The sequence below is a fragment of the Maniola jurtina genome, chromosome 8, assembly GCF_905333055.1.
Source record: "Maniola jurtina chromosome 8, ilManJurt1.1, whole genome shotgun sequence".
Classification (NCBI taxonomy): Eukaryota; Metazoa; Arthropoda; class Insecta; order Lepidoptera; family Nymphalidae; genus Maniola; species Maniola jurtina.
In genome coordinates, this window is record NC_060036.1 from 13,821,444 (window position 1) to 13,844,981 (window position 23,538).

At 37.6% G+C, this 23,538-nt stretch overlaps 1 protein-coding gene and 1 long non-coding RNA gene across 2 annotated transcripts in view; one reads left to right on the forward strand and one right to left on the reverse strand.

Moving 5' to 3' along the window:
• The window catches only part of LOC123867372 (angiotensin-converting enzyme), a 335,250-nt gene that overhangs the window by 95,455 nt on the left and 216,257 nt on the right, over positions 1-23,538 (forward strand). The window lies entirely within an intron of this gene.
• Positions 1,834-6,334, reverse strand: LOC123867392. The gene is made up of 2 exons (XR_006796401.1): positions 6,181-6,334; positions 1,834-2,120 (listed from the first exon to the last, which is right to left on the reverse strand). It is a non-coding gene; the product is annotated as an uncharacterized LOC123867392 (long non-coding RNA).

A 23,538-nucleotide genomic window follows, 5' to 3' on the forward strand; every position in this document is an offset into this window, starting at 1 on the left:
TATTTATTAGGCACTTAATTTTACCAATTAAGTAAGTAACTAATAAATAATGTATAATTTTTGGTCCAGTTAGTGTAGGTCAAGACATACGAATTTAATATAAAACTCTAAATATTTATACTTTTGTTCTTTTATACTCCTTTTTAAAATCTTTCAGTTTCATTTCTGCAAAACTCTTAACTTTAAATTTTTTTTTTCTTTCACTTACATATTATATAACATATCCTATGGAGGAGCAACTGAAAATTAAAATACCCTCCAGAAACTAAAATCACTAAAACTTGTTGAAGGAACAAGACAACAGTCAAGTTGAATTTAGACCTCAGAGCCATTATTGCCAAGAACTCTCAATTGAAGGCTGAACTGGCTGACCTGAAAGAGGTTCATACTCTGGCACTGGATGAACCACTTGTCGCGGTATTTTGATCAGAAGTCCCAAAATTTCTATAGCAATGGGATCATGTCCCTACCTACAAGATGGCAAAAAGTTATCAAACAAAATGGTACCTACATACTTTAGTTAAATGTAAATAAACTATACTAAAAAATGTTTTGAATTTTCTTAAAAAATGCGAAAAGACTTTTTCCCCGACCTATATTTACAAAAACTATTTTATTCATTTTGTAGTGATCAATCTCCCGCACCTAGGTTTAATGAAAAAACATAAAAGACTCAATTTTGAAGCCCTAAATCTGTCCTTGAAAATTAGCCGATTTACTGGAAAAAAAAACTTAAATATGAAAAATATCTATTCCTATCAGCGCCGTCATATACTAAAGGGGATATCATATGAAAAGGCTCTATTATACATTCTAAAACAGGTTTTATTTATTTTAATGTAAAATAGTTTTTGATTTATCACGCAAAATGTCGAAAAAAATCTGGCATTTTTTTGTAATTACAAGCCACACAATTTTTTTTAGTAATTAAATGTATTTAAGAATTTATTAATAGAAATCGTGTTTATGCACTAGATAAAGTTCGTTCATTCATAAAATAATTTATAATAATTAATACCACGCATTATTTTTGCTTTTTTTGATATTTAAATAATTTAAGACTGTATAAAGACACACAAAATATAAAAAATATATGTAGAACGATTCTCATGTATCTTAATTTGAGGTCAAAGTTAGATTAGTCTTTATTCGTTCATTTGCTGGAGCTTTTACCCTACTACGTAAAAATACTAAAAGTCTGCGTAGTAGTACTTGATTAAATGGCAATAGAGGGCACCAAAACCAAAATTGCTAGTTTGAAGGTGAAATCGTCTAAGTCATTCGTGATATCCTATACATGTCACACTCAATCTCATGCGCGTAGATAATGCCCTCGCGCTCCTATCCACAGAGGCATTGAATTGGCAAATTGAATTTAGGGGATGATTGGCCCCTTGGATCGGTCTGTCTTCGTGTAAAACGTTTTATAATAATTTCTGGTAGACATATATGAAAATGGAGCATCTGAATTTACGTGAACTTAAGTACCTACTTAATTATTATTTTGGGAGCAATGACCTTCTAAACAAAAGTCATTGTTTGGGAGCTTTAAAGCATCTGCAAAGCAATACAACCGACGGAAAGTGTCTGGGAGTATTGGCGAATTATTTTTAAGGATATTGCCTAAAATATACGTAAAAATCAGCTTGGATAATTTACGGCAAGCGAGCGAGCAATGCATTCTTAGTACATACTAACACTACTCAATCGTCCACATTTCCTTGCTCAGAAAATACGTGACGTCTGGTGGCCCTGGGATCTTATCTTACTCTATAATTTGTAGTGGTATGAAAAGGTAAAGAGTAATGTGATTGTTTAAAAAAAAGACGTTCATGAAGCAACATAAGTATATTATATTATTACATCTATCACGCAATGGTGAACATTTTGATCTTAATAAAATAAATATCTATAGGATGTACACGTGTGGGTGCACAAAATTCATGTTAACCAAGTATGCGTCTGTCATGACTCATGACCAGCTTAATCGACAAGTATTGGACCACACACGCATATTATAGAGTAGACATCAAATTGATTACAGAGAGCCTCATTTGGTTCTTCACAGCGGGAGTAGCAGATGTCTTCGCACTCTTCATTGTTGGCGCATGCCATAAAGTCTGAAAATATACACCTAAATAATCATTTGACGCCTTCATTACAGAAGGACAGACAGACAGACAGGCAGACAGACACACAGGCAGACAGACAACGAAGTGATCTTATAAGGGTTTCGTTTTTCCTTTTGAGGTACGGAACCCTATTGATGTGATGTTTTATATATGTATAGTGTGTATGGGGCTAGAATTCATTATTTTATTTTATTTTATTGAAAAAAAGGCACACAAAACAGGCTGTAACTCTAAATAGTCTAAACATAAAAACAATAGATCCGGATCTAAGTGACAACCCTTAATAGGTGTACACAGTAATAATATACTAAGTAAATAAATAATAGGTTGGGAAAAAAGTCTTTTCGCATTTTTAAAGAAAATTCAAAACATTTTTTTGTATAGTTTATTTACATTTAACTAAAGTATTTAGGTACCATTTTGTTAGATAACTTTTTGCCATCTTGTAGGTAGGGACATAATCCCATTGCTAAAAAAATTTTGGGACTTCTGCTCAAAATACCGCGACAAGTGGTTTTGGCAGTCCTCTAGTGATATTAACCTGACACTGCCTAAAGAATTCTGAAGAGACCGAAACAGGTGGAAATCTGAAGGTGCAAGGTCAGGACTATACGGCGGATGCATTAACACCTCCCAGCCAAACTCTCTTAATTTTTGCTGAGTGGCTAAAGATGTGTAAGGTCTAGTCTTATCATGATGAAAAACCACACCCCTTCTGTTGATTAATTCCAGCCGCTCTCTCTCAATTTCTTGCTTTAATCTCATCAGTTGTTCGCAGTAGAGTTCAGAATCGATGGTCCTGCCTGGTGATAACAGCTCATAACGAATAATGCCCTTCCAATCCCACCACACACACAGCATCGCCTTGTTGCGGGTTTCGCCACAGTCTGTGAAGCCTGACAGGCCTTTGACCACGACTTTTTTCGCACATTCTTGTCGTACGTGATCCACTTTTCATCACCAGTTATCAGCTTCTTCAAAAATGGTTCGGTTTCATTTCGTCGTAATAAAGAATCACAAATGAGTACACGGTTCATTAAGTTTCTTTCAGTGAGCTCGTGAGGTACCCAAATATCGAGCTTTTTTGTGTACCCAGTTTTTTCAAATGCGCCAAAACTGTTTTGTGGTCAATTCCCAGTTCTTCAGCTACGTCATAACCACTGATATGCCGATCTTGCTCCACTTTTTAAAAAATGGCATCCATTTTATCCGTAACAGGGCGACCAGAGCGACGCGCATCTTTGACATCAAAATTTCCGGATTGAAAACGCTTAAACCAAATTCGTGCTACTCTCACAGACACTGCACTAGGTCCATAAACATCGCAAATTTTTTTCGCGGCTTGCGTTGCATTTTTACCTTTTTTGTAGAACAATTTTAAAATGTAATCGAATTTCTTCATTAGATTCATCTTGACGGTACGAAAAACAAATGAAAATCACACATTTTCCTAATTTGAATTTGGAACTATGTTCTTTAAAATTTAAACTTTCAATGATACCAAAACCAGCCAGATACAAATAGTATAGCCAAAGAGATTTTATTACAAGTTCATGTATACTTACTAATTAATAAAATTGAAGTGTCTGTCTGTAATTTCGAAATAACTACCTTTTATTAAGCTCATATGGTTATTTGAACGATACCATAACTGAATCACACGTTTTTAAAATTTTTGTCTGTCTGTCCGCCTGTCTGTTTGAACGGGCTAATCTTCGGAACGGCTGAACCGATTTTGACGGGACTTTCACACACAAATAGAGGATTGATCAGGGTGTAACATAAGCTACTTTTTTGACCGACTTTCAAAAAAGGAGTTGTGTTTTTCAACCTATTTATACCAAAATCTGCGAGATTTCTGAACCGATTTACGTAATTTTTTTTTTAATCGATAGAGGAACTTTGTGACATTGTTCTATAAAAAATTTGGATTCCAACTCCTCAATCCTGATGCTGCAGGGAACTTGATCACCAAAGTAGATGGGATTTAGAAACTGTCGTCGGTTATAAATTGATATAAATTGATAAATTGATATCTTTACCAAGTAAAGACTTTGTCGTTGACCTCGAGGACCCAACTACTCAACCCTGATGCTGTAAGGAATTGCATCCCTAAATCCTGGTGTTCCCTCGGGATTTTTAGAGTTCCGTACCTTAAAAGGAAAAATGGAACCCTTATAGGATCACTTTGTCTGTCTGTCTGTCTATCTGTCCGTCCGTCCGACCATCGTGTCTGTTAAGAAACCCTATAGGATACTTCCCGTTGACCTAGAATCATGAAATTTGGCAGGTAGGTAGATCTTATAGCACAAGTAAAGAAATAAATCCGAAAACCGTGAATTTGTGGTTATATAATTAAAAAAAATTAAAATGTGTTTCCATTTTCAAAGTAAGATAACTATACCAAGTAGAGTATCATATGAAAGGGCTTTACCTGTACATTCTAAAACAGGTTTTTGTTTATTTTTATGCGTTATAGTTTTTGATTTATCGTGCAAAATGTCGGGAAAAATACCCTAGTACGGAACCCTCGGTGCGCGACTCTGACTCGCACTTGGCCGGTTTTTTAAAGGATCATCCGTTTGAATATTTTATGACAGTAATGTCTTGCGTCCCGAGGATGGGTTATTACGGATAGGCTACTTGGGTACTCAAAAGTTCCCACGGGATTTTTAAACTACTATACTATCTATACTATACTACCTACACGTTTTTAAAATTTTTGTCTGTCTGTCGGTATGTCTGTTCGAACGGACTAATCTTCGGAACGGCTGGACTATTTTGACGGGACTCTCACAGACAAGTAGAAGATTAGCCAAGGAGTAACCGTAGGCTACTTTTTAACCGACTTTCGAAAATGGAGGAGTTGTGTTTTTCTACCTCTGTACACCGATATCTGCAAAATTTCTAAACTTATTTACGTATTTTTTTTTTAATCGATAGAGGAACTTTGCGACATTGTTCCATAAAAAATTGAATTCCAACTCCTCAACCCAGATGCTGCAGGGGACCTGACCACCAAAGCTCATGGTATTTAGAAACTGTCGGTTATAAATTGATATTGAAGGTATCTATACCAAGTAAAGACTTTGTCGTTGACCTCGAGGACCCAACTCCTCAACCTGATGCTGTAAAGAAAAAAAGTGTTCCTTTCCTGGGAAATCAAAAGTTCCCACGAGATTTCTAAAAACCTAAATCCACGCGGGCGAAGCTGCGGGCATCAGCTAGTACATACTATAATGTATATGCATTCAACAATATATACAGTGGAGTCAATAAAGCAGTAAAATAGCCTATCTTAGGAAGTCCTCAGAAACGGCTCCAATTTTGATGATTTTTTTTTTTGATTTTAGTTTTTTATATATTATTTACAAGTGTAAATTAAAAATTTATAACACCCCCGACAAGTGAAGGTTACAGTAACTAGAAAATAGCTGATAACTTTCAAACGTCTGAACCGATTTTCTTGGATGATAGCTAAGAACACTCTCGATCAAGTCACCTTTCAAACAAAAAAAAAACTAAATTAAAATCGGTTCATTGGTTTGGGAGCTACTATGCCACAGACAGATACACAGATACACACGTCAAACTTATAACACCCCTCTTTTTGGGTCGGGGGTTAAAAATCAGAAACGTTTTGAAGCGGGGAAATAATTGTTAATATTTTTTAATCCATATGGATGATATTTATACATGAAGTCCTGTAAAACGTTACCTTCTCTTTGAGAAGTCAAATGCTATCAAATAACTTCGTAAGACCTATGGGCAAAAAGGGCTCGTTTTTGAGTTATTGATCGTTGTCAGAAAAAATACGTATTTGTTTCTTTAAAAATTTATTTAAAAAAAAGTAAGATATAGTGCCAACTTTTCATTAAGTTTTAAAGTGGCAGACATCTTAATAATAATCTAATATAATATAATTAATCTAATATATTAATATTAATGGCTATACAAAACATCACATCATTTTATTACTATAGTCCAAGACCCTATTATTATAATAATAACATAATAATTATTTTGATGTAAAAAAATTTTTACTTACTCGGAATCTGGGTCATGGCATGGTCCAAAAAGCCAGCAAATAAAAGTACGGCAATAAGTGTACAAATGTGTACTTTCATAATGGTTGAATAAATATAATCTTATTATTTTGGGTTAAGTATGGAGTGAAGAGGGTTTACAAGATTAATGTCTGATATAAAATACTGTTCGTTTATATATAAAAAAATATATATATTACAATTTGATATAATAGCAAAAGTTGTGAAAAGCGTAAAATATATTTATCAGTGTAGTTTATTTGCAGTTGTTAAGGGATATATCATTTCATTATATTATATATATCCGAAATAATATTCTAAATAATTAAGTATTATAATTTTATACTATTTATTATTGATTTTTAAAATAAAAAAAGTTTGGATCAATTTATATATGCATGCGGACATTGTATTTATTAGACATTTTTTTATAGTTTTGTGTTTTTAATAGTTTTTGAAGGGTTTTGATTTGTAATATTTTAACGATTCACCAATTCCCACATTCGAGTTTTCGTATTGTTCTAACTATTTAAGACCGTTAAAAGAAAATAAGTTTAAAAAATAAATCCAGTACAAAAATTAGGATAGACTGACAAATTTTATTTATTTTTGTATAGGAATTATTTTTCGTTTGGTGGGAATCTTTTATTCACCGGTTCACCAAATGGTCCAAGGCCTTATTAATTATATTACTAATACTTACTTATATAGTATTTGAGGGCGATAGTATATTGCATCGGCATTTTTTTTTGTTCGGTGGCTATCTTTTTTTTACCAGTTCACCAAAGGGCCTAAGGTCTTGAACATTTTTAGTTTAAGGACCACGTCTCTACGACTGATAGTTTTTGAGGGTCCTTGGGGTACTCTGGTAAATTTTCCACATTCATGATATTTCATAATTTTCCTGAAGGAAGACTCGTAAGGTCTACGCATACAAACAGTCAAGGGAAAAAGTTCATACAAAAATTTTCTGGAGAGCTTCTTGAAAATTAAGGAAATTTTTGTATGGAGACGAATTTTTTTTTTCGTTTGGTGGCCATATTTCTTTCACCGGTTCACCCAATGGCCCAAGGTTTTGAACATTTTTTTGCTTTGAGACGGCACCTCTCCGATCCGATGGATAGTTTCCGACATCCTTTGGGGTGCCCCAGTGAGTTTTCCACGTCCAGTTCTCTCTATTAATTTTAATATAGCTTCTTGTGCTGATTCACTCACTCACTGACTCATTGATCACCTCTCCTGTAAAATTTTGTATGAAAAAAATTTTTTTACTGAAGGTTTCGTATAGAGGATAAAAAATTATTAGGAACAAAAATATGGAGAGAGCTGATGATTGAAGATTTCGGAGACGGGTGAAGAGCATGCTTAAGGTATTAAAGATAGGTAGGGGATGCTCGAGTAAATGTCACTCGAAACGTCATCCAATTGCCAGGGAGCTGAAAAAAAAATCAAAAAGGCGGAAAAAAGATGGCCGTTATACAAATTTCGTCGGTGTCCATCTTGGAGGGTATAAAAGATGGAAGAGTGATTTCTTGGAAAAAGATGATCAGGATCCGAAGGTCTACTCAATGAATAGAAAAAAAAAATCAAAATGGCGGAATTCTTATTTCCATAGAAAATGTATGGCGAATATTGAAGAGACTACAAGCTGGGAACCATGAAAGACTTTGATACGATTCCCTTTCAGAAATAGTTTTTATGGAAAAGCTGTCAGTAAAAAAAATGGACAGAGAATATGATGGAGGTTTTGGAAGGAGGGTGAGGAGCACGGCCTGAGTATAAAAGATAGGTGGGGTGGGGTCTGCTCAAACAAAAAATACTCGTAACCTCATCCAGTTGGCAGTGAGCTGAAAAAAAATATAAAATGGCGGATTCAAGATGGCGGCTATACAAATTTCATGGGTGTCTATTTCAGAAAATATAAAAGGTGGAAGTGTGGTGCTTCGGTAGAAAATGATCAGGACCTGAAAGTCTGCTTGATGAGCAGAAGTCAAGATAGCAGAATGTTCCATATAAAATATATGACGACCAAATACTTTAAAATAATGTCTAATTAGGACAAGGTCCGCATTTTGAAAAACCAACTCAGCATGCCCGCGGACCGCTTTAGTGGTCCGCGCACCCACGCACCCTACTAGTTATATATTTATATAACTAGTGTTTTGCTCGGTGCGCGAGCTGCTAAAGCAGCTCGCGTGACGTGGTTGGGTTAACTTTATTATACTAAACCAAATTTATTTATTAAGATACAAAATTCACCCCAAAAACACCATAAAACGACACCCATATCGATTTTTCCTTTAAAAATGCATGTCCGCCATCTTGGATTTCAAAATAAATGTCGTTATCATAATCAGCACCCTGGAAAACCCTGAAAACGATATCCATATCATTTTTTGTAAAAACGGGGTAGTTGAGGTTAATAAAGTAGGGTGCGTGGGTGCGCGGACCACTAAAGTGGTCCGCGAGCATGCAGAGTTTGTTCCACCGAGTAGACCTTCGGACCCTGATCATCTTTTGCCAAGAAACCACTCTTCCATCTTTTATAGCCTCCGAGATAGACACCGACGAAATTTGTATGGCGGCCATCTTGTTTTTCCAAAATTTTCCTCTTTTTCTATTAATCGTTTACTACATTCTTCAAAGATTGCGAGTTTCAACGAAATCGGTTGAAAAATAAAAGAGTTGCAAAAATCATATAGGTCGCCATCTTGTTTTTCTGAAATGTCATAATTTTTCCCTACTCGCTTCCCCTACCCGAACACATTTCCCCTACATTATTGTATCGTTTTCTGTCTCTTTCTAGGAGAATGAGACATTCAATATTCGCCATACAAAATGTATGGAAAATTAAATTCTGCCATTTTGAATTTTTTTTCTATTCATCGAGTAGACCTTCGGATCCTGATTCTTTTTTGCCAAGAAACCACACCTCCATCTTTTATACCCTCCGAGCTGGACACCGGCGAAATTTGTATGGCGGCCATCTTTTCTTCGCCATTTTGAATTTTTTTTCAGCTTTTTGGCAATTGGATGACGTCTTGAATGACATTTGGTCGAGCACCCCCCACCTATCTTCAATACCTTGAGCGGACCCTTCACCCGTCTCCGATATCCTCAATCATCAGCTCTCTCCATAATTTTCGCTTACTAAGTTTTTGTTTTCTATACGACACCATCAGTGAAAAAAAAATTTTTCATACAAAATTTTACAGGAGTTTCTTAGTTGAAAATCTCGAAAATCTCCCCAAAAGTGGCAACACCGGTTGCATATCTCGATACTGCCAGCCGAGATACACAATCGATTCATACATATTGACTTTCCAAAATGTTGCCAACTGCCTCAAAAACGTGATCAAAATTTCGAAAAATTCAAAAAAATACAAAATGGCCGCCAACTCGTTTTACAGAAATAAATTACAACGTTGTACAACTTTTCCAATAACAACAGGATATACCGCTTCCGATGACGTTGCAATCTCTCCTCTCGCTCGCACCCACGTGAAACGATCGCCCCTGAAAAAACACCACGTCGAAAATCACTTTTTCTTGATAAATTCCAGTGTTGCCAGTCTTCGGTGACAAAAGTACGCAAATGTCATTTGTACGAGCAAAACACGTAATCGCTCATACTCAGATTTTTCAAAAAGCCCGTATTTCGATTTTGTACAATTTCCCGAAAATCTTGAAATTTCCCCAAAAATGGGGTAATTTTTTTCCTCCAATCTATACCTCGAGCCTATACGTACAATCGCTTCAAAGAAGCCGAATCGCTCCGATGTTGCCAACTTTGGGATATTTAACTTTTAAAATTGCGTTTTTTCGTACCTCTAACCTAACGGCCGCCATGACAGCCGCCATCTTGAATTTTTAAAAACCACTCCCTTTCTGTCAAAATACAGGATAATCGTGGGCGAAATAGGAAAAAATAATTATCCTCAACTACCCCGTCTCGGATCTGTGGCGCCGCGGTTCGGGGTCGAAAAATCAAAATTTTGAAAACGCTACCATTCGGCCGCCATCTTGTTTTTTCAATTTTTTCGACATTTCCCATTAATCGTTTACTACTTTCTTCAAAGTTTGCAAAATTCGACGAAATCGGTTGGAAAACAACGGAGCTGCAAAAATCACGTCGGCCGCCATCTTGTTTTTCCGAAATGTCATAATTTTTCCCCAGTCGAATTCCCCACCCAAACACATTTCCCCTACATCATTATATCATTTTCCATCTCTTTCTAGGAGAACAATTATGTCAATGAGTCAGTGAGTGAGTGAGTGGTAATCGAGCTATATATAGTATAAGTATAAATAATAACTAGTGTTTTGCTCGGTGCGCGAGCTGCTAAAGCAGCTCGCGTGACGTGGTTGGGTTGACAAGTATTAAAACGATAGTATTTATTAAGATACAAAATTAACTGCGAAAACACAATAAAACGACACCCATATCGATTTTTTCTTAAAAAATGCATGTCCGCCATCTTGCATTTCAAAATAAATGTCGTTATCAAAATGAGCAACCTGGAAAACTCTGAAAACGACATCCATATCATTTTTTGTAAAAACGGGGTAGTTGAGGTTAATAAAGTAGGGTGCGTGGGTGCGCGGACCACTAAAGTGGTCCGCGAGCATGCAGAGTTTGTTCCACCGAGTAGACCTTCGGACCCTGATCATCTTTTGCCAAGAAACCACTCTTCCATCTTTTATAGCCTCCGAGATAGACACCGACGAAATTTGTACGGCGGCCATCTTGTTTTTCCAAAATTTTCCACTTTTTCTATTAATCGTTTACTACATTCTTCAAAGATTGCGAGTTTCAACGAAATCGGTTGGAAAACAAAAGAGTTGCAAAAATCATATAGGCCGCCATCTTGTTTTTCTGAAATGTCATAATTTTTCCCTACTCATATCGCGCTTCAAAACATATCTCCCCTACATTATCGTATCGTTTTCCGTCTCTTTCTAGGAGAATGAGACATTCAATATTCGCCATACAAAATGTATGGGAAAATAAATTCCGCCATTTTGAATTTTTTTTCTATTCATCGAGTAGACCTTTGGATCCTGATCCTCTTTTTCCAAGAAACCACACCTCCATCTTTTATACCCTCCGAGCTGGACGCCGGCGAAATTTGTATGGCGGCCATCTTTTCTTCGCCATTTTGAATTTTTTTTCAGCTTTTTGGCAATTGGATGATGTCATGAATGACATTTGGTCGAGCACCCCCCACCTATCTTCAATACCTTGAGCGGACCCTTCACCCGTCTCCGAAACCCTCAATCATCAGCTCTCTCCATAATTTTGGCTTACTAAGTTTTTGTTTTCTATACGACACCATCAGTGAAAAAAAATTTTTTCATACAAAATTTTACAGGAGTTTTCTAGTTGAAAATCTCGAAAATCTCCCCAAAAGTGGCAACACCGGTTGCATATCTTCATACTGCCAGCCGAGATACACAATCGATTCATACATACTGACTTTCCAAAATGTTGCCAACTGCCTCAAAAACGTGATCAAAATTTCGAAAAATTAAAAAAAATACAAAATGGCCGCCAACTCGTTTTATAGAAATAAATTACATCGTTGTACAACTTTTCCAATATCTACAGGATATACCGCTCCCGATGACGTTTCAATCTCTCCTCTCGCTCGCACCCACGCGAAACGATCGCCCCTAAAAAAAGACCAGGTCGAAAATAACTTTTTCTTTGATAAATTCCAGTGTTGCCAGTCTCCGGCGACAAAAATACCCAAATGTCATTTGTACGAGCAAAACACGTAATCGCTCATACTCAGATTTTTCAAAAAGCCCGTATTTCGATTTTTTACAATTTCCCGAAAATCTTGAAATTTCCCCTAAAAATGGGGTAATTTTTTTCCTCCAATCTATACCTCAAGCCTATACGTACAATCGCTTCATAGAAGCCGAATCGCTCCGATGTTGCCAACTTTGGGATATTTAACTTTTAAAATTGCGTTTTTTCGTACCTCTAACATAACGGCCGCCATGACAGCCGCCATCTTGAATTTTTAAAAACCACTCCCGTTCTGTCAAAATACAGGATAATCGTGGGCGAAACCAGAAAAAATAATTATCCTCAATTACCCCGTTTCGGATCTGTGGCGCCGCGGTTCGGGGTCGAAAAATCAAAATTTTCAAAACGCTACGGTTCGACCGCCATCTTGTTTTTTCAATTTTTTCGACATTTCCCATTAATCGTTTACTACTTTCTTTAAAGTTTACAAAATTCGACAAAATCGGTTGGAAAACAACGGAGCTGCAAAAATCACGTCGGCCGCCATCTTGTTTTTCCGAAATGTCATAATTTTTCCCCAGTCGACTCCCCCATCCGAACACAACTCCCCTACATCATTATATCATTTTCCGTCTCTTTCTAGGAGAACAATTATGTCAATGAGTCAGTCAGTGGTAATCGAGCTATATATAGTATAACTAGTGTTTTGCTCGGTGCGCGAGCTGCTAAAGCAGCTCACGTGGCGTGGTTAGGTTTATGAGTTGTATTAAACCGATTTTTTTTATTAAGATACACAAATTACCCCGAAAACCCCATAAAACGACACCTATATCAATTTTTTTCTTAAAAAGTGCACGCTCGCCATCTTGGATTTCAAAATAAATGTCGTTATCAAAATCAGCACCCTAGAAAACTCTGAAAAAGACATCCATATCATTTTTTGTAAAAACGGGGTAGTTGAGGTTAATAAAGTAGGGTGCGTGGGTGCGCGGACCACTAAAGTGGTCCGCGAGCATGCAGAGTTTGTTCCACCGAGTAGACCTTCGGACCCTGATCATCTTTTGCCAAGAAACCACTCTTCCATCTTTTGTAGCCTCCGAGATAGACACCGACGAAATTTGTACGGCGGCCATCTTGATTTTCCAAAATTTTCCACTTTTCCTATTAATCGTTTACTACATTCTTCAAAGATTGCGAGTTTCAACGAAATCGGTTGGAAAACAAAAGAGTTGCAAAAATCATGTCGGTCGCCATCTTGTTTTTCTGAAATGTCATAATTTTCCCCTACTCATATTGCGCATCCGAACATATCTCCCCTACATTATCGTATCGTTATCCGTCTCTTTCTAGGAGAATGAGGCATTCAATATTCGCCATACAAAATGTATGGAAAATCAAATTCCGCCATTTTGAATTTTTTTTCTATTCATCGAGTAAACCTTTGGATCCTGATCTTCTTTTGCCAAGAAACCGCACCTCCATCTTTTATACCCTCCGAGCTGGACGCCGGCGAAATTTGTATGGCGGCCATCTTTTCTTCGCCATTTTGAATTTTTTTTCAGCGTTTTGGCAATTGGATGACGTCATGAATGACATTTGCTCGAGCACCCCCCACCTATCTTCAATACCTTAAGCGGACCCTTCACCCGTCTCCGATATCCTCAATCATCAGCTCTCTCCATAATTTTGGCTTACTAACTTTTTGTTTTCTATACGACACCATCAGTGGAAAAAAAAATTTTCATACAAAATTTTACAGGAGTTTTCTAGTTGAAAATCTCGAAAATCTCCCCAAATGTGGCAACACCGGTTGCATATCTCCATACTGCCAGCCGAGATACACAATCGATTCATACATATTGACTTTCCAAAATGTTGCCAACTGCCTCAAAAACGTGATCAAAATTTCGAAAAATGAAAAAAATACAAAATGGCCGCCAACTCGTTTCACAGAAAGATTTTACACGGTTTCATAATTTTCCTATAAACTACAGGATATACCGCTCCCGATGACGTTTCAATCTTTCCTCTCGCTCGCACCCACGCGAAAGGGGATACCGTGAAAAAGACCGTGTCGAAAATCACTTTTACTTTGATAAATTCCAGTGTTGCCAGTCTCCGGCGACAAAAATACCCAAATGTCATTTGTACGAGCAAAACACATAATCGCTCATACTCGTATTTTGCGAAAAGTCCGTATTTCGATTTTTTACAATTTCCCGAAAATCTTGAAATTTCCCTAAAAATGTCGTAATTTTTTCCCACCGATCTATACCCCGAGCCTACACGTACAATCGCTTCATAGAAGCCGAATCACTCCGATGTTGCCAACTTTGAGATAATTAACTTTTAAAATTGCATTTTTTCGTACCTCGAACAAAACGGCCGCCACGACAGCCGCCATCTTGAATTTTTAAAAACCACTCCCGTTCTGTTAAAATACAGGATAGTCGTGGGCGAAATCAAAAAAAATAATTATTCTCGATTACCCCGTTTCGGATCTGTGGCGCCGCGGTTCGGGGTCGAAAAATGAAAATTTTGAAAACGCTACGGCTCGGCCGCCATCTTGTTTTTCCAATTTTTTCCACATTTTCTGTTATTCATTTACTACTTTCTTCAAAGTTTGCAAAATTCAACAAAATCGGTTGGAAAACAACGGAGCTGCAAAAATCACATCGGCCGCCATCTTGTTTTTCTGAAATGTCATAATTTTTCCCCAGAGGGTTCCCGAATCCGAACACATCTCCCCTACATCACTATATCATTTTCCTTCTCTTTCTAGGAGAACAATTATGTCAATGAGTCAGTCAGTGAGTGAGTGGTAATTGAGCTATATATAGTATAACTAGTTTTTGCTCGGTGCGCGAGCTGCTAAAGCAGCTCACGTGACGTGGTAAGGTTAACTTTATTATATAAAACCAAATTGATTTATTAAGATACATAATTCACCCCGAAAACCCCCATAAAATGACAGGCATTTCTATTTTTCTTAAAAAATGCATGACCGCCATCTTGGATTTCAAAATAAATGTCATTATCAAAATCAGCACCCTGGAAAACCCTGAAAACGACATCCATATCATTTTTTGTAAATTAGGATAATATTTTAGTAGGGTGCGTGGGTGCGCGGACCACTAAAGTGGTCCGCGAGCATGCAGAGTTTGTTCCACCGAGTAGACCTTCAGACCCTGATCATCTTTTGCCAAGAAACCACTCTTCCATCTTTTATAGCCTCCGAGATAGACACCGACGAAATTTGTACGGCGGCCATCTTGTTTTTCCTAAATTTTCCACTTTTTCTATTAATCGTTTACTACATTCTTCAAAGATTGCGAGTTTCAACGAAATCGGTTGGAAAACAAAAGAGTTACAAAAATCATATAGGCCGCCATCTTGTTTTTTTGAAATGTCATAATTTTTCCCGATTCCCATCCCACACCCGAACATATCTTCTAAACATCATCGTATCGTTTCTTGTCTCTTTCTAGGAGAATGAGACATTCATAATCGCCATACAAAATGTATGGAAAAATAAATTCCGCCATTTTGAATTTTTTTTCTTTTCATCGAGTAGACCTTCGGACCCTGATCATCTCTTGCCAAGAAACCGCACTTCCATCTTTTATACCCTCCGAGCTGGACACCGGCGAAATTTGTATGGCGGCCATCTTTTCTTCGCCATTTTGAATTTTTTTTCAGCTTTTTGGCAATTGGATGACGTCATGAATGACATTTGCTCGAGCACCCCCCACCTATCTTCAATACCTTAAGCGGGCCTTCCACCCGTCTCCGAAACCCTCAATCATCAGCTCTCTCCATAATTTTGGCTTACTAACTTTTTGTTTTCTATACGACACCATTAGTGAAAAAAAAATTTTTCATACAAAATTTTACAGGAGTTTCTTAGTTGAAAATCTCGAAAATCTCCCCAAAAGTGGCAACACCGGTTGCATATCTCGATACTGCCAGCCGAGATACACAATCGATTCATACATATTGACTTTCCAAAATGTTGCCAACTGCCTTAAAAACGTGATCAAAATTTCGAAAAATTCAAAAAATTACAAAATGGCCGCCAACTCGTTTTGCAGAAATAAATTACATCGTTGTACAACTTTTCCAATAACTACAGGATATACCGCTCCCGATGACGTTGCAATCTCTCCTCTCGCTCGCACCCACGTGAAACGATCGCCCCTGAAAAAACACCACGTCGAAAATCACTTTTTCTTTGATAAATTCCAGTGTTGCCAGTCTCCGGCGACAAAAATACCGAAATGTCATTTGTATGATCAAAACACATAATCGCTCATACTCGGATTTTGCGAAAAGTCCGTATTTCGATTTTTTTCAATTTCCCGAAAATCTTGAAATTTCCCCAAAAAATGGGGTAATTTTTTTCCTCCAATCTATACCTCGAGCCTATACGTACAATCGCTTCATAGAAGCCGAATCGCTCCGATGTTGTCAACCTTGGGATATTTAACTTTTAAAATTGCGTTTTTTCGTACCTCTAACATAATGGCCGCCACGACAGCCGCCATCTTGAATTTTTAAAAACCACCCCCATTCCGTCAAAATTAAGGATAATCGTAGACGAAACCAGAAAAAAATTATAAGTTTCAATTTCCCGTTTCGGATCTGTGGCGCCGCGGTTCGGGGTCGAAAAATCAAAATTTTCAAAACGCTACGGCTCGGCCGCCATTTTGTTTTTCCAATTTTTTCCACATTTTCTGTTAACCGTTTACTACATTCTTCAAAGTTTGCAAAATTCAACGAAATCGGTTGAAAAACAACGGAGCTGCAAAAATCACATCGGCCGCCATCTTGTTTTTCTGAAATGTCATAATTTTTCCCCAGAGGGTTCCCGAAACCAAACACAACTCCCCTACATGACTATATCATTTTCCGTCTCCTTCTAGGAGAACAATTATGTCAATGAGTGAGTCAGTCAGTGAGTGGTAATCGAGCTATATATAGTATAATAATAACTAGTTTTTGCTCGGTGCGCGAGCTGCTAAAGCAGCTCACGTGACGTGGTAAAGTTAACTTTATTATATAAAACCAAATTGATTTAATAAGATACATAATTCACCCCGAAAAACCCCATAAAATGACAGGCATTTCTATTTTTTGTAGAAAATGTAAGTCCGCCATCTTGGATTTGAAAATAAATGTCATTTTCAAAATCAGCACCCTGGAAAACCCTGAAAACGATATCCATAATATTTTTTGTAAATTAGGATAATAATTTAGTAGGGTGCGTGGGTGCACGGACCACTAAAGTGGTCCGCGAGCATGCAGCGTTTGTTTCACCAAGTAGACCTTCGGACCCTGATCATCTTTTGCCAAGAAACTACTCTTCCATCTTTTATAGCCTCCGAGATAGACACCGACGAAATTTGTACGGCGGCCATCTTGTTTTTTCAAAATTTTCCACGTTTTCTATTAATCGTTTACTACATTCTTCAAAGATTGTGAGTTTCAACGAAATCGGTTGGAAAACAAAAGAGTTGCAAAAATCACGTCGGTCGCCATCTTGTTTTTCTGAAATGTCATAATTTTTCCCTACTCGCCTCCCCCACCCGAACACATCTATCCTACATTATCGTATCGTTTTCCGTCTCTTTCTAGGAGAATGAGACATTCAATATTCGCCATACAAAATGTATGGGAAAAAAAAATCCGCCATTTTGAATTTTTTTTCTATTCATCGAGTAGACCTTCGGATCCTGATCACCTTTTGCCAAGAAACCGCACCTCCATCTTTTATACCCTCCAAGCTGGACACCGGCGAAATTTGTATGGCGGCCATCTTTTCTTCGCCATTTTGAATTTTTTTTCAGCTTTTTGGCAATTGGATGACGTCATGAATGACATTTGGTCGAGCACCCCCTACCTATCTTCAATACCTTGAGCGGACCCATCACCCGTCTCCGACATCCTCGATCATCAGCTATTTCCAAATTTTTCCTCGTTTTTTTTTTTGTTTTCTATACGAAACCATCAGTGAAAAAAAATAATTTCATACAAAATTTTACAGGAGGAGTTTTTGGGGAAAATCTCGAAAATCTCCCCAAATGTGGCAACACTGTTTACATATTTCGATACTGCTGGTTAAGTCACACAATCGATTCATACATACTGACTTTCCAAAATAGTGCCAATTGCCTCAAAAACGTGGTCAAAATTTCGAAAAATAAAAAAAAATACAAAATGGCCGCCAACTCGTTTCACAGAAAGATTTTACACGGTTTCATAATTTTCCTATTAACTACAGGATATACCGCGCCCGATGACGTTTCAATCTTTCCTCTCGCTCGCACCCACGCGAAAGGGGATACCGTGAAAAAGACCGTGTCGAAAATCACTTTTACTTTGATAAATTCCAGTGTTGCCAGTCTCCGGTGACAAAAATACCCAAATGTCATTTGTACAAGCAAAACACGTAATCACTCATACTCGGATTTTGCTAAAAGTGCGTATTTCGATTTTTTACAATTTCCCGAAAATCTTGAAATTTCCCTAAAAATGGGGTAATTTTTTCCCACCGATCTATACCTCGAGTCTATACGTACAACCGCTTCATAGAAGCCGAATCGCTCCGATGTTGCCAACTTTGAGATATTTAACTTTTAAAATTGCGTTTTTTCGTACCTCGAACAAAACGGCCGCCATGACAGCCGCCATCTTGAATTTTTTAAAACCACTCCCGTTCTGTCAAAATACAGGATAATCGTGGGCGAAACACGAAAAAATAGTTATCCTCGACTACCCCGTTTCGGATCTGTGGCGCCGCGGTTCGGGGTCGAAAAATCAAAATTTTGAAAACGCTACGGTTCGGCCGCCATCTTGTTTTTTCAATTTTTTCTACCTTTTCTATTAACCGTTTACTACTTTCCTAAATAGTTGCGAGTTTAAACAAAATCGGTTGGAAAAAAAAAGAGCTGCAAAAATCACATCGGCCGCCATCTTGTTTTTCTGAAATGTCATAATTTTTCCCCAGTCGAATCCCCCATCCGAACACAACTCCCCTTCATCACTATATCATTTTCCGTCTCTTTCTAGGAGAACAATTATGTCAATGAGTCAGTGAGTCAGTGGTAATTGAGCTATATATAGTATAACTAGTGTTTTGCTCGGTGCGCGAGCTGCTAAAGCAGCTCACGTGACGTGGTAAGGTAAACTTATTATATGAAACCAAATTGATCTATTAAGATACATAATTCACCCCGAAAACCCCCATAAAATGACAGGCATTTCTATTTTTTGTAGAAAATGTAAGTCCGCCATCTTGGATTTCAAAATAAATGTCATTATCAAAATCAGCACCCTGGAAAACCCTGAAAACGATATCCATATTATTTTTTGTAAATTAGGATAATAATTTAGTAGGGTGCGTGGGTGCGCGGACCACTAAAGTGGTCCGCGAGCATGCAGAGTTTGTTTCACCGAGTAGACCTTCGGACCCTGATCATCTTTTGCCAAGAAACCACTCTTCCATCTTTTATAGCCTCCGAGATAGACACTGACGAAATTTGTACGGCGGCCATCTTGTTTTTCCAAAATTTTCCACTTTTTCTATTAATCGTTTAGTACATTCTTCAAAGATTGCGAGTTTCAACGAAATCGGTTGGAAAACAAAAGAGTTGCAAAAATCATATAGGCCGCCATCTTGTTTTTCTGAAATGTCATAATTTTTCCCTACTCATATCGCGCTTCAAAACATATCTCCCCTACATTATCGTATCGTTTTCCGTCTCTTTCTAGGAGAATGAGACATTCAATATTCGCCATACAAAATGTATGGGAAAATAAATTCCGCCATTTTGAATTTTTTTTCTATTCATCGATTAGACCTTTGGATCCTGATCCTCTTTTGCCGAGAAACCGCACCTCCATCTTTTATACCCTCCGAGCTGGACGCCGGCGAAATTTGTATGGCGGCCATCTTTTCTTCGCCATTTTGAATTTTTTTTCAGCTTTTTGGCAATTGGATGATGTCATGAATGACATTTGGTCGAGCACCCCCCACCTATCTTCAATACCTTGAGCGGACCCTTCACCCGTCTCCGACATCCTCGATCATCAGCTATTTCCAAATTTTTCCTCGATTTTTTTTTTGTTTCCTATACGAAACCATCAGTGAAAAAAAAAAATTTCATACAAAATTTTACAGGAGGAGTTTTTGGGGAAAATCTCGAAAATCTCCCCAAATGTGGCAACACTGTTTACATATTTCGATACTGCTGGTTGAGTCACACAATCGATTGATACATGTCGACTTTCCAAAATGTTGCCAACTGCCTCAAAAACGTGGTCAAAATTTCGAAAAATAAAAAAAAATACAAAATGGCCGCCAACTCGTTTCACAGAAAGATTTTACACGGTTTCATAATTTTCCTATTAACTACAGGATATACCGCGCCCGATGACGTTTCAATCTTTCCTCTCGCTCGCACCCACGCGAAAGGGGATACCGTGAAAAAGACCGTGTCGAAAATCACTTTTACTTTGATAAATTCCAGTGTTGCCAGTCTCCGGCGACAAAAATACCCAAATTTCATTTGTACGAGCAAAACACTTAATCGCTCATACTCGGATTTTGCGAAAAGTCCGTATTTCGATTTTTTACATTTTCGCAAAAATCTTGAAATTTCCCGAAAAATGGGGTAATTTTTCCCCACCAATCTATACATCGAGTCTATACGTACAATCGCTTCATAGAAACCGAATCGCTCCAATGTTGCCAACTTTGAGATATTTAACTTTTAAAATTGCGTTTTTTCGTACCTCGAACAAAACGGCCGCCATGACAGCCGCCATCTTGAATTTTGAAAAACCACTCCCGTTCTGTCAAAATACAGGATAATCGTGGGCGAATACAAAAAAAATAATTATCCTCGATTACCCCGTCTCGGATCTGTGGCACCGCGGTTCGGGGTCGAAAAATCAAAATTTTCAAAACGCTGCGGCTCGGCCGCCATCTTGTTTTTTCAATTTTTTCGACATTTCCCATTAATCGTTTCCTACTTTCTTCAAAGTTTCCAAAATTCGACGAAATCGGTTGGAAAACAACGGAGCTGCAAAAATCACGTCGGCCGCCATCTTGTTTTTCTAAAATGTCATAATTTTTCCCCAGAGGGTTCCCGAAACCGAACACAACTCCCCTACATCACTATATCATTTTCCGTCTCTTTCTAGGAGAACAATTATGTCAATGAGTCAGTCAGTCAGTGGTAATTGAGCTATATATAGTATAATATAACTAGTTTTTGCTCGGTGCGCGAGCTGCTAAAGCAGCTCACGTGACGTGGTAAGGTTAACTTTATTATATAAAACCAAATTGATTTATTAAGATAATTCACCCCGAAAAACCCCATAAAATGACAGGCATTTCTATTTTTTGTAGAAAATGTAAGTCCGCCATCTTGGATTTGAAAATAAATGTCATTATCAAAATCAGCACCCTGGAAACCCTGAAAACGATATCCATATTATTTTTTGTAAATTAGGATAATAATTTAGTAGGGTGCGTGGGTGCGCGGACCACTAAAGTGGTCCGCGAGCATGCAGTGTTTGTTTCACCGAGTAGACCTTCGGACCCTGATCATCTTTTGCCAAGAAACCACTCTTCCATCTTTTATATCCTCCGAGATATACACCGACGAAATTTGTACGGCGGCCATCTTGTTTTTCCAAAATTTTCCACTTTTTCTATTAATCATTTACTACTTTCTTCAAAGATTGCGAGTTTCAACGAAATCGGTTGGAAAACAAAAGAGTTGCAAAAATCATATAGGCCGCCATCTTGTTTTTCTGAAATGTCATAATTTTTCCGTACTCATATCGCGCATCCGAACATATCTCCCATACATCAATGTATCGTTTTCCGTCTCTTTCTAGGAGAATGAGACATTCAATATTCGCCATACATTTTCTATGGGAAAATAAATTCCGCCATTTTGAATTTTTTTTCTATTCATCAAGTAGACCTTCGGACCCTGATCATCTCATGCCTAGAAACCACACTTCCATCTTTTATACCCTCCGAGCTGGACACCGGCGAAATTTGTATGGCGGCCATCTTTTCTTCGCCATTTTGAATTTTTTTTCAGTTTTTTGGCAATTGGATGACGTCATGAATGACATTTGCTCGAGCACCCCCCACCTATCTTCAATACCTTGAGCGGACCCTTCACCCGTCTCCAATATCCTCAATCATCAGCTCTCTCCATAATTTTGGCTTACTAAGTTTTTGTTTTCTATATAACACCATCAGTGAAAAAAAAATTTTTCATACAAAATTTTACAGGAGTTTCTTAGTTGAAAATCTCGTAAATCTCCCCAAAAGTGGCAACACTGTTTCTATATTTCGATATTGCCGGCTGAGTCACACAATCGATTCATACATATTGACTTTCCAAAATGTTGCCAACTGCCTCAAAAACGTGATCAAAATTTCGAAAAATTAAAAAAAATACAAAATGGCCGCCAACTCGTTTCACACAAAGATTTTACAAGGTTTCATAATTTTCCTATTAACTACAGGATATACCGCTCCCGATGACGTTTCAATCTTTCCTCTCGCTCGCACCCACACGAAAGGGGATACCGTGAAAAAGACCGTGTCGAAAATCACTTTTACTTTGATAAATTCCAGTGTTGCCAGTCTCCGGCGACAAAAATACCCAAATTTCATTTGTACGAGCAAAACACTTAATCGCTCATACTCGGATTTTGCGAAAAGTCCGTATTTCGATTTTTTACATTTTCGCAAAAATCTTGAAAATTCCCGAAAAATGGGGTAATTTTTCCCCACCAATCTATACATCGAGTCTATACGTACAATCGCTTCATAGAAACCGAATCGCTCCAATGTTGCCAACTTTGAGATATTTAACTTTTAAAATTGCGTTTTTTCGTACCTCGAACAAAACGGCCGCCATGACAGCCGCCATCTTGAATTTTGAAAAACCACTCCCGTTCTGTCAGAATACAGGATAATCGTGGGCGAATACAAAAAAAATAATTATCCTCGATTACCCCGTCTCGGATCTGTGGCACCGCGGTTCGGGGTCGAAAAATGAAAATTTTGAAAACGTTCCATCTCAGCCGCCATTTTGTTTTTTCAATTTTTTCGACATTTCCCATTAATCGTTTACTACTTTCTTCAAAGTTTCCAAAATTCGACGAAATCGGTTGGAAAACAACGGAGCTGCAAAAATCACGTCGGCCGCCATCTTGTTTTTCCGAAATGTCATAATTTTTCCCCAGTCGATTCCCCCACCCGAACATAACTCCCCCACATCATTATATCATTTTCCTTCTCTTTCTAGGAGAACAATTATGTCAATGAGTCAGTGAGTGAGTGGTAATCGAGCTATATATAGTATAATAACTAGTGTTTTGCTCGGTGCGCGAGCTGCTAAAGCAGCTCGCGTGACGTGGGTATGTTAACTTTATTATATTTAATAACCCAATTTATTTATTAAGATACACAATTCATCACAAAAACCCACAAAACGACACCCATATCAATTTTTTTCTTAAAAAGTGCATGTCCGCCATCTTGGATTTCAAAATAAATGTCGTTATCAAAATC